The sequence below is a fragment of the Mesoplodon bidens genome, assembly GCF_964165515.1.
Source record: "Mesoplodon bidens genome assembly, chromosome: 1".
In the NCBI taxonomy this organism is placed as follows: Eukaryota; Metazoa; Chordata; class Mammalia; order Artiodactyla; family Ziphiidae; genus Mesoplodon; species Mesoplodon bidens.
In genome coordinates, this window is record NC_138176.1 from 146,818,984 (window position 1) to 146,837,674 (window position 18,691).

The window sequence follows — 18,691 nt, forward strand, 5'->3', positions numbered from 1 at the left end:
TATGGGCAAGAACTGGGTTTGACCTTTCCTTGGACCTTGGGAAGTCCAGTACAGGACCTGTGAACTGCGCAGTCAGTGAGCGTGGAGCCAAACTGCCTGGGGTCAAATTCTGGTTCTTGCTAGCTTTGACCTTGGGCGATAACAGAATCCTTAACGTTCTCTGCCTCCACATCTGCAAAATGGTGACAATAATTGTACTTTTGTCAATAGGGTTATGGTAAGGATTAAGTGAATTAAAATACATGAAGTGCTTAGAATAGTAAGCACATAATAAATGTTGTTATATTATTAAATAAACCCAGAAAGATTTCAAACTTGTAAATTAATTCATTTTTTTTTGAAATTTATTAAGTGTGGAGAATTCAGATATGAATCAGATACAGCTCCTTTTCACATAGAATGAATAGTTAAGTCAGGGAAGACTAATTCACTTACACTTTGATGAAATAGTATATGAACAAAGAAAATGGTGGTAGAAAGTAGAAAGAGCATGATTAATTCTCAGGGTTTCAGAGTATCAGGGAAGGTTTCCCACATATGGGTTTTGGAGGTTGAATAATTCTCAGGGTTTCAGAGTATCAGGGAAGGTTTCCCACATATGGGTTTTGGAGGTTGAATAGGAGTTTTCTAGGCAGCAAAGGAAAGAAAGAACATTAGGGGAAATGGGAGTAGTATATCCAAAGGCATGGAGTATTACCACCATGACATGCACAGGAGATACACCCAGTGGGTTACTCATAGTGGTACAAGAGTATAGGTCCTAGAGCCAGGATTCAAATTCTGCCACTTACTGCTGTGTCTCCTTAAGCTAATTTCTTGACCTCTCTGTGCCTCTATATTTTCATCTTTTAAATAGGGATAACAGACTTTGGGAGGATTAAATGGGCATATTAATTAGAAGTGCTTAGATCAGTGCTTGTCCAAAGTAAGTGTTTTAAAAAAAGTATTGGCTCTAATTAATGTTATTACTCTTCAATTTGCTAAAAGAAGACAAGGGTTCTCTTAGGATTCTTAATCGAGTTCAGCGATTCCTGTGGGCTTGGATAAATGCTGTACCCTTGGGTCTCTATAGTCTCTTGAAACAGCTTTCACCATTTGAACATTTGGGTTAGGAGGTGAAAAAAATACATTGTTTAAGTAGAGGAAAAAGTGATTAAAGTAGGCCAGACATTGGCACAAAGCTTTGTGCAGATTGCTGATTAGGCAAAATAAAAAAAATAAACCAGCATGTTGAGCCAACATGGTTTTGTTTTTAGATCTGGTGAACCACCTGTCTCTTTAAGTGATCAATATAAAGATGGTTTGGTTTATTGTTAATTGTCTCCAAATTACCCAGTGACATCAGTCTATGTTCTGAACCGGGGTAAGTTTAGAAAAACCATCACTGGAACGCAGCCCATTGGTGGTGCTGCTAAGTTGGCAGGTGTTCAGAGGTGAAAGGAGGCGTGTGGCCTCGGGATTTCTTTGGCTACACTTCTCAGAGCTGTGATGGCAAATGCATGAATGATTTCAGCTGTGGTCCAATCTACTTTTATTTTTAGTTTCTAAAGGGGGGTGTCATTTCCAGTTGTGGTTTTCTTTGATCATGAGAGTCAAATGTACTCATTATGACAAGACTTAAGCAGAAAGAAAATAAAAAGTAAACCATCACCAGAAATGTCAACATTTGGAGATAATAATTGTTAACACTTGGGGTAGAGCCTGCTAAGCCTCTTCCCACTTGCAAAAAAATTAAGCCTTTCTCGACTGCAGGGGCAGTAAGGCCAGCATTGGACACAGGGCAGGCTGGTGAGTGAGATTTTTGGAGAGATGTTTAATTAGAAAATTCAGGACAGAAACAACATAATGATGATCATGGAATTGTTTTACACTAAACTAGTTAAAAATGTTGGTGAAATAAGTGGCTGAAAAAAAGTTCTATTTACTCACTAAGCATTTTTTTAAATAAATTTATTTAGTTTGATTTATTTTGGGCTGCATTGGGTCTTCGTCGCTGCACGTGGACTTTTCTCTAGTTGCGGCGAGTGGGAGCTACTCTTCGTTGCCGTGCGCAGGCTTATTGCTGTGGCTTCTCTTATTGCAGGGCATGGGCTCTAGGCACATGAGCTTCAGTAGTTGTGGCTCGCGGGCTCAGTAGTTGTGGCGCACAGGCTTAGTTGCTCCGTGGCATGTGGGATCTTCCCAGACCAGGCCTCGAACCTGTGTCTCCTGCATTGGCAGGCGGATTCTTAACCACTGCGCCACCAGGGAAGCCCATCATTAAGCGTATTTATTGAGTGCCAATGAGATGCTAGGGATACAGCAGTGAACACAGCACAGCAGATAAAAATCTGAGCCTTTGTGGAAGTTGCATCCATTGTCAGGATTATAGACAGTAACTAAATCAAATAAATAATCGAAATCATAAGGAGGAAGTACTGTGGAGAAAAATGAACCAGACCAGAGGGATGGGGCGGTAAGGGGAGGGTGAGAAGGAGGGGATGTGATTTTATTTTATTTTATTTTTTAAATTGAAGTAGAGTTAATTTATAATGCTGTGCCAATCTCTGCTGTACAGCAAAGTGACTCAGTTATACACATATATGTATATATATACACACATTCTTTTTTTTATATTCTGTGTGATTTTAAACGGGGGGCAGTCAGGGAAGGCTTTACAGAGAAGGTGTTTGAATCAACACTTGAAAGAGGTGAGGGAGGGTGGCCTGTGCTGTGCATACTTGGGGAAGGAGTGTTCCAGGCAGTGGTGTTCCAGGAGTTGGAGGGTTTCAGCACGGCTGCAACGAGGGGAGAAGGAGTGGATGGGATCAGAGAGATGAAAAGGTGGGGTGAAGGGCTGAAACATCCCTCTAGGGCTGGTTGGGCCATTGGAACAGCCTTGACTTTAATGCCAATTAAGATGTGAAGCCACTGGAGGGTTCCCAGCTAGGGGTAACTGTCTGACTTACGTTTCACAAGGGTCATCTGGTGGCTGTATGAGAATAGATTTTAGGTGTGCTGAGTGGACTCAGGGAAATCAGTCCAAAGATGGTTGTGGTAATCTGGTTTGAGAGACGATGGAGAGTTGGACAAGGCCAGTAGTGGTGGAAGTGACTGGATTCTTAGTATATTTTCAAATTGGAGCCAATAGGATTTATTGATGGCTTGAATGTGGGGTGTGAGAGAAAGGGAGGAGTCAAGGATGATTCCAAGGATTTTAGTCTGAGCAGCTGGAAGTATGAGGCTGCTCTGAACTGAGATGGAGAAGACTATGATTCAGTGGAGTAGGCTTTGGTGAGGGAGTGTCATGGTCTGAATGTGTCCCCCCACCGAATTCCTATGTTGGAAACCTTACCCACTAATGTGATGATACTAGGAGGTGTGGCCTTTAGATAAGGTCATGAGGGTGTACCCCTCATGAATGGGATTAGTGCCTTTATAAGAGTTATGAGAGAGCTTGCTAACCCTCTCTGCTCTCCACCACGTGAAGATATGAGAAGTTGGCAGTCTGTACCTTTCCTGGAAGAGGGTTTTCATTAGACACCGGATCTGCTGGTGCCTTGATCTTGGACATCCAGCCTCCAGAACAGTGAGAAATAAATTTCTGTTGTTTTTAAGCCATCACTCTATGGTATTTTGTTATAGCAGCTTGAATGGATAAAGACAAGGTGGATCAGGAGTTCAGCTTTGAATACGGCAATTTGAGGTGTTTAACAGACGTTGATTGGAGATACAGACCCAGCAGTTGGATCTAGGGGTCTGGAGCTTAGGGGAGAGGTCTGAGCTGGAGTTACAGGTTTGGGTGTATAAAGATCATCCAGGGAGGGAGTGAAGTTAGAGAAGACTTGCACTGGCAAGTTAGGGTTGGGGAGATGAGAGGAAGAAGAAACAAAGGAGACTGAGAAGGACTGGGCACTGATGGAGGAGTGTGATGTCTTAGAAGCCAAGTGAAGATGTATTTCAAGGGAGAGGTGTGATCAGCTGGGTCAAATCTAAAAATAAATCACATCTCTGTGTGAAACTGTAGTAATTATTGAAAACTTATGTTTTTAGGTTTTATCTTATTTACTTCTCAAGATATACGGAATGAAGTATAAATGCCCCATTCTTTCTTCCTGCTCCCTGTATGTAGCAGAGTTAATAGTTAATAGTCTGGGTAACCTTCCAGATGTGTGTATTTATATATCATATTGATATCTGTGTATCTATATCTATTTGTAAACTTTTGTCTTAAGATATTTCAAATATACAAATATCCCAATAAGTAAAGACTAATGTATTAGATTCTGATGTGAACATATTAAAGAAATGTGACCACTCTTCTGGATGACTTAAAATTTATATTTACTTCCTTATTATTAGAGTTCATACACATACGTACACCTTCTTGCTTGTGTGCACACGTGTGTGTTCTCTCTCTCTCTCTCTCTCTCTCCCACCGCTCCTCAGGCTCTTCCAACTTGCCCAAGGCTCTGCTGTATTTTTCAGACAGCTGCAGTAACAGCAGAAACAGTGGTCCTGTTCCCAGCTGGGTCTTGGGAGAGCTGCAGAATTAATGATGCAGAAAACAGCAGCCTCCACAAGGAACGCGTGAAGCTTGCTGATGAAAGTAGCCTTAGGGAGTCCCAGGTTTCCATTTGGAGAGCTCAGGAATGCCAGTGGGAGGATCATCATCTAGGAGAAAGTCTGAGGCTTTGGTGTCCTTCAGTCTTTTTACCTCAAATCCTAGCTCTGGCACATAACTGTGATGGTGGACCAGTCACACCCCAGTTTTCTTCATCTACGGACTGGAGAGATCAATTCCCACCTTAAAAAGTTGTGAGGTTTGTAGGTGATAACGTGTGTAAGTAAAGTGCCTAAGAGAGGGCCTATCACATAGTAGGTTCCAATTACATTCATTCTTTCCCCCAGGTCTTTCTCATCTTTTTCCTATTTTACTGTTAAGGTAATCAGTGGATGAAAAAGGTTTGCAGGTATATTATTTAAGTAAATATATTCTGGTTATCTAGAAAGGAATGTTGAGATTAAAGAATTTTAGTACATGAAGTAGTTGAACTGAGACTAGAATTCTACCAGGTTTTTGTTTTTGTTTTTTAAATCCAACTTCTTAGCCAGTAAGCTTTTATTTTATTTATTTTTGGCTGTGTTGGGTCTTCATTACTGTGTGCGGGCTTTCTCTAGTTGCAGCGAGCGGAGGCTGCTATTCCTTGTGGTACGCGGGCTTCTCATCGCGGTGGCTTCTCTTGTTGTGGAGCACGGGCTCTAGGCACGCAGGCTTCAGTAGTTGTGGCACGCAGGCTCAGTATTTGTGGCTCGTGGGCTCTAGAGCGCAGGCTCAGTAGTTGTGGTGCACAGGCTTAGTTGCTCCATGACATGTGGGATCTTCCTGGAGCAGGGCTCAAACCCGTGTCCCCTGCATTGGCAGGCAGATTCTTAACTACTGCGCCACCAGGGAAGTCCCTAGCCATGAAGTTTTAAAAGAATTTTACTGAAGGTGTGTTGAATTGTTCAAAATCCAGTACACACTTATTGCACTGTGCTAGGGCAGTGTATAAGGTGCTTAGGGGACAAAAGTGAGTGTGCCGACCCCAGCCTGTCTCCCTGGGGATCACAGATAAACAGTGTTATGCAGACCTGTTCCTTTAACACAGAAGAAGGATCAATAAATTACATCTGGGGGGGTTTTGAGACAGTAGGAGAGAGGAGATGACATACTATGTCAGGGCCACAGTTCTACACCTGAAGAATCTGGAGCCAGATTCTTCACGTCCAGAACATTTAGGTAATGACTTCCTTGGGCAAGCTCAATGTTACATACATCACATACAGATGTTCATAAATATGCATTTACTTGTACTGAGGACTTCGGTCTGTTAAGATGCTTTTGTCGCTTGATTTTTGAACTGGGCCTGTTTTGTTATCAGGTAGCTCTGGTGAGTGAGTTGTTTCGAGGAGGGGATTTGTTATCACTGTAAAGCTGCAGGGCTAGGAGAATTTAATTTACTCGTGAAATTTAAAAATTAAGGTATAGCTTCTATATAGGGAAGTACACAAATCTTAGGTGTACAGCTGGATGAATTTTCCCATATGTATGCACCTGTGTAGCCATTAGCCAGATTAAGATAGAGAACATTTCCATCCTTCCCGCAGCTTTCCTCTTGTCCCCTTCCATAGGGTATCCCTCCCATTACACCTCTGTCCCTGTAGCTGAGCTCTCCCTGTTTTGAACTTCACATATTTGGAGTCATACAGTATGTGCTCTTTCATGTTGGTGCTCTAATGCTCAACCTCCCATGTTGTTGTGAGTTGCAGTAGTTCATTCTTTTCCGCTCTGTGTAGTCTTCCATTGTGTGAATATACTTCCACTTATTCTCATTACTGTTGACAGACGGTTTCCCGATTTTTGGCTATTGAGAATAATGGTGCTATGAATATTCTTGTATGTGCCTTTTGGTGGACACGTACCATGCATTTCTTCTAGGTGTATTCTTAGGCATCGGATTGCTGGTCGTCCAGCCTTAATGGAGTCAAAGTGGTTGTTCAGGTTTACATCCCTGTCAGCTATGTGTGATGCCACCACCTTTTAACCCTTTTAGGACTTGCTGTGTTCCCCACCATAGTTAACAGCACCCCCGTCTCCACAGGCACCAAAGCTGGAAACCTTCCTGCCTGTTTAAGATCCTTTTCTTTTGCCTTGTCCAGGTAGGTCATCAACAGGAATGGCCAGTCTTCTGAAATGTCCCAGGAATCTGTTTTCTCTTTTCAGTCCCCAAATGTCTTCCAAATGGAGTGGAGAGCTGAACTTCAGCAGTGATAATAATGAGGGTCTCATAGGATTCATTTTTGCATGGTTCGATTGTTGGCATACCGGTAAGGGATGGCACATTGCATTTTGGAACTTCCTGGATTCTCCTTAATGGCAAACAGGTAGCAGAGAACTGAAGCTCGCGGTTGCAAACTGAGCATGCACAGGCACCCTGCAAAGTTAGCCACACACCAGACAAATGAATAATAACATGCTAATTGTTATCCTGCCTTGGAGAAGGTCTGGTAGAGTTATAGCTTCAGGCACTGTGTAAGACCTAGCTTTTTAAGCTGGCAAAACGTTGATTACTATTTTTAGTTCAATTTCTACCCTTAAAAAAAAGGTAGCATACTCCTTGCTACTCCTGGATGGTTTTATGTATTTTAATTAATGTTATCTTATTGCCTTTGTGCTCCGAGGCTGCTTTAGTGAAAGATGTAATTTCAGAAGGCTGATGAAATTAGATGGGTCTCACTGGGAAGACTGTTATTCATATTTATGGTTATAAAATATTTCAGGTACATCTATGTATGACATTCCTGGGCTGTAGGCACACGGTGTTCTGAAACCATTTGTCTTAGAGTAGTTCAGACCAGTGGAACAGTAGTAACTCTAGTTTAGGGGTGATTTTGTTGGTTTTGGTGTTAAACATGTCTTTACATTTTTCCCTTAGAATCTCATCATGCAATGATATGTAAAGAAGTGAAAGTAATGCTATAAACCAAGCACACACAACCCTCCCAGCTTTATTACTTTATAGTCAGACCTCACATATTCTTGACTGAATTGGCATGAGATATGGAACCCGGTAGAAATCAGCTTTATTTGGGTCTGAATGAGTAGCCAGCTGTGGAGCATGGAAGATATATTTTAAATCATTTGCCAGAGCTGAATGCAGTTAGTCTTGCAATAAAGTGAAAGGCAGTTCTCTGAGAAAGAAAAAATAATGTCTTGAGTGAGGCTTGAAATAAGACGCAGTCAATAAAGAGAAAGGCTATAATAAGCTATTTATTATGATCAAATGCTGAGCAGAGTTTCTCATTAGTGGGAGTTAAGAATTAACATATAAGATGTCACAAAGCTATTGAACAGTGATAATACAGTATCTTTCCTACCTTAAAGGTTAGGGTCCTGAAAACCCTCTTGATGGTAGAACTTGAGGTTGCAAAATTTAAAATCCTAGGAGGAAGGGAAGAGTCAGGAGTATCAAGATAATAAGCGAATCTCAGGAACTTTGTACACAACTTTTTTCGAAGTTTCTCTGAAATCAAATAGCCATGTGTACTTTAGAAACCTCCTGCCTAGTTTCATTGTGATAGTGTGTATTCCTTTTGCTTTGTGACTATACTAAGAGGCTTTTGTTTTATCCAGGGGCTAGTCTCCTATCCAAATGGCCAACGCCTTCCCTCCCCGCCCCGCCCCTTTCCTTCCTTCCAATATTCCCATTTAGTCATTTCCTGTTTTGTACCAGGTAGGCTTTGGGGACACATTGAACCAAAATCCCTTCCCTCAATAAGATTAAGTTCAGGTTGTGGAAGGTAGACAAGTGTCTCAGGGTTGGGTTTTCCTGAAGTAGACGCTGAGATGGAGTTGGGGGAACAAGATGTTTATTTGGGATCAACACGGTGAACAGAAGGGGGTGGAAGCAGCATTGGGCCGAGGAAGAAGTTGAACTGTGATGCAGATTTGACATGACAGAGCCCCCAGCAGCCTGTGGAGACCTCTGGAGTGACGTGGATTCCCTGGTCGAGGTTCCGGCACTGAGCGATGACCTCACTGCTTTCAGGTGTGTTACCAGGTGTGGCTGCCCCGGGAGGGGTGTGGCCTCCGGCCGGAAGCTCTCTGCACTAGCTGACCAGCTGACCCCGAGGAGCTGGGCCCTGGAGCCTGTCTTCCTGCAGCTGCTCTGCAGGTCCTAGCCGCGGATCTTCCAGTCTATCACAGTAAGCGTTTAAAGTACCTGGAGGTGGCAGCACAGTGAGGGAGAAAGATGAAGCTTGGGAGGGGAGTGGGGAGTGTTGGAGGGAGGTAGGCCTTATGGAGCTATTGAAACAGAGATCTAAAGGAACTGAGGGCGCTGCGACAGAGCAGGCCGGGCTAGGGGAAGAGCCAGAGCAAGGGCCCTGAGGAGGAGTGTGTCTGGCCTGTTGGGGGCAATGTCAAGGGGCCCAGTGTGTGAGTCGGGGTACAGTCATGTGGGGCCTTTGGGCCGTGGCACGGAGTTCACCTTTTATTCTGTGTGAGGTGGTGTATCAATTTGCTAGGGCTGCTGTAATAGAGTACCACAGACTGCATGGCAAAACAACAGGAAGGTATTGTTTCACAGTTCTGGATGTTCTGAGTCCACAATCAAGGTATTGTAGGGTTGGTTCCTTCTGAGAGCTGTGAGAGAGACTCTGTTCCATCTCTCTCTCCTAGCTTTTGATCATTTGCTGGCAGTAGTTGGTGTTCATTGGCTGGCAGGTCTCGGCCTTCATCTTCACATGGCATTCTCCCTATGTGTGTGTCTTTGTGTCCAAATTTCCCCTTCTTATGAGGACACCAGTCATATTGGACTAGGGCCCACCCTAAGGACCTCGACTGATTAATCTGTGATGACGCTCTTTCCAAATAAGGTCACATTCCGAGGTATTGGGGGTTAAGACTTCAAATATGAATTTGTGGGGGAAACACTTCAACCTACAACAGGTAGGAAGCCATTAGAGGGTTTTGAACAGGTTAATAATATAATAATCGGATTTATGTTTTACAGAGGATCACTCTGCTTTGTGGAGATTAGAATGAAGGGAGGAAACAGAGGCGTTGCTATAACTGACGCAGGAGATGATGTTCGCTGTGCCAGGTGCTAGAGGTGGTAGTGAGTGGTCAGGTTCTCGATATAAGGTAGAGCTGTTATCCCGTTAGATTAGATAGATGTGGAGAGAAGAGGGGAGAGAAAGAGAGGAAACAAGCGCAGTACATTGCCATGTACTGAGATGGGCAAGATTTTGGGAGGAGCCAGTTAGGTGGTAATAGTAGGAATTTGATTTAGGACTTAAGTTTGTGATGCCTGTTAAACACTCATGTAGAGACGCTGAGCAGGCAATTGGATACATGAGAGATTCTGGAATCCACAGTTCAAAGATGAGAAGGGACCAGCAAAGAAGACCCTAGAGAGAGGAGTCAGTGAGGTAGAAAGTGAACCCAAAGAAAGAGGGGGGCAGGGTTTCAGAAGGCATGTAATGAATATGTTTCAAGACAGAGTAATCATCCAGTAGAATAAGGATTCAGATTGACCACTGGCTTCGGCAACATGGAGGCCATTGGTGACTTTGACAAGAGCAGTTTTGATAGAACGACAGGGATGAAAGCCTGATTGGGGTGAACTCAGCGGGAAGAGAGAAAGTAGAGGCTGTAAATATAGGCAGCTCTTACTTTTATGACTAGCTTGCCGAGGATGGGGGCCCATGTTCACCCCAGAAGTACAGAGTAACTAGGATGCTAGAAAGGGGAAAACCTTTGGGAAACCTTTATGTAACTGTCTTAGAATGAAGGTCAGGTACTTCTCAGGCTCCCTTCCCGTTTCTTTTACAGGGTTATTTAACCTTAACTCTGCTTGGTAATAACAACTTCATGCCAAAGTATGTTATGTTAGCCCCTGTCAGACAAGTTTTAGCTCCTTTCCTCCTAACAGGATAATATAGTAATACTGAGTTCTTGAGGGGTGAGTCAGGCAGTGTTAGGGTTATATAGGATTAGTCATGAATTTATAAGGGAAGAAAAATTTGACCTGAAAGGAAATTTATCTGGGATTCACTTGCTTGAATAAGGAAAATGAAGAAATTGTACATAATTAGCCCTCAGGATAATTTACATCCAAAACCAATTTTAGTAGCTTCTCAATTTCATCCTTCGCATATGTTAAAATCAAGAATTATGAGTAAGGTGTAATTGACAGACTTGAATATCATCTCCTGTCATCTTCCCAGTCCACCAAGGTAAGAAAGCAGAAGACTCCAAAGGGCAACTGCAGTAGTTAAACAGAAGAGCCTTGGGTTGTATCTGCACCTCCTCAGTGACTCAGTGAAGCCATTAGGAAAAGCTCTGTGCACCTGCTGGGAACTGAATGTAGGTGAAGGTGTGAACTTAAACTTTCAGGGAGACCTGTACAATTTCAGAATCAAAGGAGATATTAAATGCTTTGTTTCTACAAGGCCATATTAGGTCTGAATCTTTTAAACATAAATGATAGAATTAAATTTGATCACTGTCCTCCCTTCTTTGAAGGGCACATCTATTCTGTTAACTCACAGAATTCGCAAATGTGATTATTTTGTGAGATGAAAGGGTTTTTTTCTTTCAGGGATTTATTCCCTTCTACGGAGTTCACAGAAGGAAAAAAAGGGGGGGGTGGAATTAAACTGCACAACAAGAAGAGCTTTAGATTTAATAAAAGGGAAGCTTTTCCTAATGAGACTCCTTGAGACTGGTCATGGCTTCTCTGTGGGATGTATAAATCACTGCCTCGTAGATGGTCAAGTTGTAGAAAGGCAGAGTGGTCGGGAGACTTAAATGGGGGTGGGGAGGCCCCTTGGTCCATTGGAAGATATAAGAAAACACCTGGGCAAGTTTCACTCTACTTTTAAAGACCCTCAAGAAGCAAACCAGCACAATCCCACCATTCTGCAGGTTTACTTAGGCTTGTTCAAGACCCATGGGTGTTTGAAAGCAGTTGTGTCCGTGTAGGAGATCGTGAGGTAGAGACAGACATACAGCTTTATATGGATTCACAGACCCAAGCCTTTGCCCTCGAGACAAATGATTTCTCAGGTTTTTGTCCATTCCTCTTGTTATTGTGTTCTTGAAACTTTCTTTTTTGTCTTATCTGAGATTGGCCTCTTAAATTCAGCAATGAAATTTAGGTGTGAAAGAAAGAGGAAGATTAAAATTAGTTGGGTAGTGTTTCTATTAAATCCTGTAATGAGTTAATATTATGGAATACTGTTTTGTCTTCTTTCTCCCCGAGGCTGTAAAATATTGTCATTTCCAAGATAAAGGAAGATTCCTAGGCTGCTGTCTTCCTTTCTTCTGAATTTATATATAATCTCGCATTATTAACCCTTTGCGGCTTTTTTATGCCAGTGTATGTTACGGGAAATTTTAAATAAAGCCAGCTGTGTTAAATATTCATAGAATTGATTTCACTTGTTTAAAGTCTTTGGTGATTTATCTTCAGGGAGTGTTAATACGGCAGTAATTCTGCATTACATTTCTTGCACCAACATTTAATTGATACTATATTTCACGAGGATTATTGCAGGTTTCTTGCTGTAGTATTTAGAGTTGTGGTTCAGTGCTAGTAATTCAGAGGAATCGGATTCCTGAATCTGTTGTTTCCATTTTAATCGTGTGTGCTTTTGAGCTGGCAAGTTTGAGAAGGGCCAGTAACTGTTTAAAAGACCTGATGTACAAAAACCATTTTGGTGGAGTAGACCTGAAGATACTTTGCTTGTGGATGTCGTTGTGTCTTTTTTTTTAAATGATGGTATGTAAATTTAATCTGTATTCCTTTTAAAAATGATATGCAAATTGATAAAATCTATATTATTTTGGTGGATATTGGTGGCTGCTTTACTTCTTAATTAAGGTACCTGGGATATCTCAGACTGTGTGAATGGTAGCAATTGTATTGCTTTTTAAAGCAGACTGATTTACATTGTTATTCCCTTCTAGAAACTGCAGTAGTTTTTCAAACCACTAGGACACCAGTATTCTAACTGTGCAGTTCTCATTGGAACCTCACACAGTAGGACAGTTCATAGGTGCTCACTATTATATTGAAAGAACAAATAAATGTCTGTACAATGAAAGACATTTTGTTGAGTAAATACACAGATGTCCATGCACTAGAAATGGCACCTATATGACACAGTAGTGGGCCCTGAAGGAAGGAGGAAGGTTTGCCCATCAATCACAGTCCTTAATAAATCCTGGTTGAATGAATGAAAAGCAGGAAAAGAGGTCGGAGGCAGTTCTAGGTGAGTAGAAGGAAAGAGTGAAAACCACAGAGGCTGGAAAGTGCGAGGCCAGGCCGAGGCCTTAGTATGTTTTATTGGATTTAACTAGGGCAGGAGAATATTCTGGAAGGAACTCCAGACTAGGGGTTGGCACTTTGGTTCTTTGCCACTGAATGTGACCTTGGGTGGCTCTGAATTTTGGGCCTCTGCCTTCCCTAAAGGCTTACTGTGAGGCTCAGATGAGAAAATTTATATGAGTGTTTTGCAAGCCATGAAAGGTCATACCTATGAGGTGTTGCTGTGAGCCTTGATGGATGCTGAGGGTCATTCATTCATCCATCAAATACCGCCACCTGCAGCAGGCCATGCCTTATGATATTGGTGGGTAAAATGCAAGCCTTACCTCCTGGGTTTTCATTCTAGTGGTGAGAAAGGTATTAACCAAACAATCACTCAAGCATGTAATTACAAATTGTGGTAAATACTGTGAAGTACAGTGTGCTAGTGGCTCGTTTAGTCTGGTTCTGGGGTCTGAGGGTTACCCTGTACTGTGTGGAGTCGTTAAGGTTCTTGCAGGGAGTGACTTAAACCCAGCATTGCTTTAGGAAGTTTCCTCTAGTGGATAGGATGGATTGACGAAGGATTGGAGCCTGGGAAAACACTTAAATGAAGCTACTGTTATAGATATCATACATCTGTCATAGGACATATATGTGTCATATTTTGGATTTTTTTTGGAATTATTTTAATGTTTTAAATGTTTAATGTTGATATTTTCATGTGCAGTTTTCTAGGGTCTTGATGTTGTTTGGTTTTCATTTGGTATATTAGTGAACATCTGTGTTTAGTTAAACATGAAGTTACCATAAAATATTAGGAACACGTATAGGTTCTTGTGTGTGCCAGAGACACTGTGCTTAGTGCTTTATATATATTGACTCCTATTAACTCTCAACAGCCACATGAGGTGCTGAGACCATGTTATCCTCATTTTGCAGATGAGGAAACTGAACCTTGCTCAAGGATATACAGCTGGTAAGTGGGACTTGGACCCAGGCCATCTTGTTCCGACTGTATGTTCTTAATTACTTCGTTATCACCTTTTCACTTGAAAAGAAAGAATTAATTTAACGTCTGTAAGAGAAGGTAAAGATGCCAGTAAAGCAATCTTTACATAAACACTGTGAATCCCTTGTCTCAATATATTTCCTTTGTGTTTTTTAAAAATAAAATTTTGCCAATTACAAAATAAGGAAGAAAACCTATTTTAATGCAAAAAAATTTTTTAAGTTATATTGTGGTTTTATCATTTTGCCAGGAGGAATTATAAAAGTTTGGTAGTCCTTGACATTGCTTTTGTAGGCTGCATGTCTCCCCAGTTTTTCCTTTGTTTCATAACCAGAATAACTATCAGCCAAGTGGGTGAGTGTCCAGATCTGTCACTGTAGTAGATTTTATGTTTGCTTCTTGCCTTCCATCGCCCACAAGAGCTTCAGTCCATTTCAGTTGTATGTTTAGTTACAGGGCAATAGAATCTTAGAGTGGGTAGCACCTGTGGTGTGTGTACATCAGCTGACTCCCAGAGATCACAGATAGGGACCCGAGAATTAAAGCAAACAGAGTCATGGTGCTAATTATCGGTAGAGCCACAGTTAGAGGGACGTTGGCCCAGTGTCCCTCCACAGCATGGTTTAGGCTTTGCATGTGGAGGGTACCGGCATACGTCACCCCAAAACATGACTGTAGGAGTTTAGGACGTGCCACCTCCGAATATGCCACTTTGATGTATTGATTATTCTGAACTGTAGGCGCTTGAAAAAAAACAATAAATGCAAGGGAGAGGCTTTGACCCAACTCCCCTTATCTGCCTGAAAACAGATCCTCCAAAAGGAACTTAGTTGTCATAGATCCTCACTCCCGGAGCTTCATCAACCAGGGAGGACTGACTCTTATCGCAGGAGAGGAGCCTAGGTGTCGACACCACCCCCAGACAGACTTTGTCACAAACTATCATACGTCCTGCCTAATCTTCTAAGGGCCCATTCATCTTTCCAGAAAATCATTTACTTTCTGCTAAGAGGCCAGCTTCCCCCTCCCTTTTCCCTATTATGATGGTGTTTAAGTCTGAATTCTAAGGCACCTCCTTGAGTTATTCATTTTCCTCTGGGTATCTTCCATGTATACAAAGTATACATGTTAATAAGTTTCTGTTTGTTTTTCTCTTGTTAATCTTTTTTTTATTACAAGGGTTTCAGCTAAGAACTCAGAAGCGTGGAGGGAAATTTATTTTTCCTCCCCTACACGGTTCTATGGCCCCCCCCCCCTTTTTTTTGCATATTGTTCCTGTTCTATTTCGTTCGTGTAGTATAATTGACAGTGAAAATTTGTATTAATTCAGCCAAGTGCTTTGAAGTGGGGGTAGGACTATTAGTTCAAAATGAGTTTTTGTTCAAATTATTTCAATTTGAGTATTAATACAATCTTAAAATTTTTTCCCTGTAATTTTAGTTTTTTCAACCCAATAATGCTAAATGAGACTTCCTATGTTAATTTCCCTCATCACACTATTGTACTTTTCATTTGTTTTGCTTATTTTTCCTAACACTAAATTAAAACTTTAATCCTGAGCTGTGGGCCAATGTGGATAATCTATTAAAAAAAGTCTGAGTTCAGAATTAAACTAAACCTATGGCTTTGGCTTAGTTTGGTTTATGGTTCAAAACAGCTTTCTATCTTGATAGTAAGAGAAAATGTTTTGTAGTACCTCATAAAGGACTTATTATATATTACTTTTTGATTCTGCGCTTGTTTCTTGACCTTTGAAAGAAAGTCCCCTGAGGGCTCTGCTTTTATTTGGTTAATGCTGTTAACTGCTAAAAAGCATATTCTCTGTAGGAATTGGGTGTGGGTATAATGTTACTAAAAAGAGACATAGCTGTGCAGTTTCACGAATTGTTACATTTTCTTTATGTGGTTAGAACCTCTTTTTGGAGTCCTTAATACTTTTTGTGATTGGTGTATCTTTCTGTACATTGTATTTTGTCCCCATTTTATCATCTACCAGTTATGTCTCAGTAATAGAGCCAGGAGGCCAGAATCTCTTGAATATTCTGTGCAGAATTTTGTGTTTACAGGATAAGCTCTCTTATCTGGGATTATCATGACCAGCAGCTGCTCAGTTGAAGTGGAGAAGTGTAAAAAAAAATGCTACATTTATATCTTAAGCATTTTATTTTAAATTCAAACATATAAATGTACATCTGTTTGCTGATTTCTGAGGTAGGACCTGGTAAATGGTTTCCATGTTGTTTTTTGCACATAAACCATAACCTGTGACGTCTGGTGCACCTGGTTTTTGGTTTGGCTTGCTTTAAAGTGTTATTGGAAATTCAGGATACTTGTGAACTATGAATGTAGAATCCTTCCAGATTTTTCTGATTTGCCTCCCCATCCTTTGTCACTTCTTCATGCCTAATATAACAGCAGTTATTTTAGTGTTACTCTTGTATTGTGTTATTCCACAGTATTCAGATGTTCAACTTCGTTTTCATAGAAACATTTTTTCTGAACTCATATTTTATGTATTTATATACAATTTATTATGTGTTTGGGTACAATTAAATTAAATTATAAGAACAACTGGCATAAATAGAAGTAAACACATCTGACCCTAGAGGAGGATACAGCTTTGCTGGTGGGAGCACATCACTGCTTCTTAACCTATATATGGTGAAGGTCTAGTCTTTTTATTTTCTGTCATGGACCTATACTATTATTAACAAAAAAGGAAAGAAATAAAAAAGACATATGATATGCAAGCCTTAATTCTTTTTAACATTTTAGAAACAACATAAATAAAATTACATCTCAGTAAGTACAAACACAACAAATATTGTGGGAAAAAATTACAAAATCTGTGCATGTTCTTCAGAAGCATGCGTGTACGCAATTCACATAAAGAATCTCTGTCACTCTTGTTAATTTGTCAATCCAGTTATAACTAAACAAAATTTGTGAGTAAAATGGTGATGCTCCACATTAAATACCCTATGTATACTTTTTAACAAACTCTGTGTATATCAGTGCTTAAGATTTTTAGTGTCAGAAATGAACTTCTTGCTTGTTTATCTACTCTAGGCTGGGTTAGTGATAGCTTATCTTGGGGTTAATGAATAACGTATATCTAAACTGGTTGTGGGTTTGTTTTAATAACACTCATGGTAGAGGAACTGGCCTTGTAGAGGGATGTTGATGAAGATGAAAAAAAGCAAAGCAGTTTCAGCAAGCGATGCTCTAGCGGCGAAATTCACCTTCAGTTCTTCCTCAGTAGCCAGTTCCAACTTGTCCTTTAAACTTACGGTCAAATTTAAATGATCTTTTGATGAAAAAAAATGGATGTGGATTTTAATACATTTATATGAAAATGTATTAACAAAGTAACCTTAAACCATCCCTCGTGGTCACACGGTTCTACAGCACTTGACTAGTAGGCAGCTGGTGCCTCATGCAGCTCACCTCACAAGGTCAACACAGCCAGAACTGGTCACTGAGATGAGTTTACTATTCATGCACTTGGATGTGGCAACTGTGTGTAATGACTACCCACGTTTGTAAATGCTCACTCTCCATTTCCTGGGCAGCTGGTAACAAATAGTTTGCAGACTGGCATCCATCTCTGGACCACACCTTGAGAAGCCCTGGGCTCAGGTAGCACCTCTTACTAGCTGTGAGCCGCTGGTGTGCTGAAACATCAGTTGTTATGCTCTACAGAGGCAGTGGGATGTGCTGATTAATCTGGCAAGTAGGTTAAAGGGGGAGAACAGTTAAGAGAGCTGCTTTTGTATAAACACCCCTGCCCCCCACCAAGGTTCTTAGCTTTCATGAGAGTCACAGTATCAGATGTATGTGTGTGCATATTTGTATGTATTATGTGTCTGTTTATTCAGTGATTGTGAGGATAGGGATCATGCTGTCGTCTGAAGGAGTTCACGACATGCCTCCCAAAATGTGCCGCTTTGGTATATTGATTGTTTTAAACTAAAGGCACTTGAAAAACAGCAAATGCCGTGCGAGGCTTTCTCTGAACTCCCCTTATCTACCTAAAGACAGACCCTCCAAAAGGAACTCAGTTGTCACAAATCCTCTCCCCAGGAGTTTCATCAACCGGGGAAGATTACCTCTTCACATACACCACAGCCAGACAGACTTTATAACACACTGTCATGTCTCCCATCTGTTCTTCTAAGGGCCCATTCATCTTACCTAAAAATCATTTACTCTCCCCTGAGGGGCCAACAAACATCCCTCCCTTTCTTTCCCGTATTATGATGGTATATAAACTCTCAAATCTCACTGCTTTTTTTTGAGTACTCACTTTATTTTTCCTGTGATGTCCCCATGTGTGTAATATTAAAAATGCATAAATTTGTAGACCTTTTCTCCTGTTAATCTGCCTGTTCTCAGTTTATTTTGTAGACCTAGCTATCGAGCCTAGGAGGGTAGAAGGAAAGTCTCCCCGCCCATCTTTGTCCATCTTTGAATTACCCACTGGGCTTTGCATGCAGCTGCTAGATTTTGCTGCATGTTTTATATATATATATACATATATACATACATATATATATATCTGTATATATATATACACATACGTATATATATATATATATACACACACATACATATATATATCTGGAAGTTCAGTGGAGACATTTTCTAGAGCCAAGTTCTTTAAAGTGTAGTTTTCTTCTAAGGAAACAGCACACTTGAATTCTCATTTCTCCTCTGGTTTCCTTTGCCTGAGTATATTGCCTGGGCCCAGAAGAATTTAGCTGCTGTTACAGTGAAACATATCTTGAAAAAATGATCAGTTTGGGTGTTTCAATCCCCCACTTATATCTTTTCACTAACTTAA

At 40.9% G+C, this 18,691-nt stretch overlaps 1 protein-coding gene across 18 annotated transcripts in view; it reads left to right on the forward strand.

Annotated features, from left to right (window-relative positions):
- Positions 1-18,691, forward strand: part of APBB2 (amyloid beta precursor protein binding family B member 2) — a 476,036-nt gene that overhangs the window by 18,947 nt on the left and 438,398 nt on the right. For 13 of the 18 annotated variants that reach the window (XM_081232470.1, XM_081232469.1, XM_081232466.1 and 10 more), the window contains exon 2: positions 8,571-8,727. The exons of 3 other annotated variants lie outside the window; for them this stretch is intronic. The gene's annotated coding sequence lies outside the window, so the exon portion shown is untranslated. Of the gene's footprint in view, positions 1-8,570; positions 8,728-13,778; positions 13,816-18,691 lie in introns of all 18 variants that reach the window. 2 more of the 18 variants (XM_081232472.1, XM_081232474.1) reach the window with 1 other exon arrangement.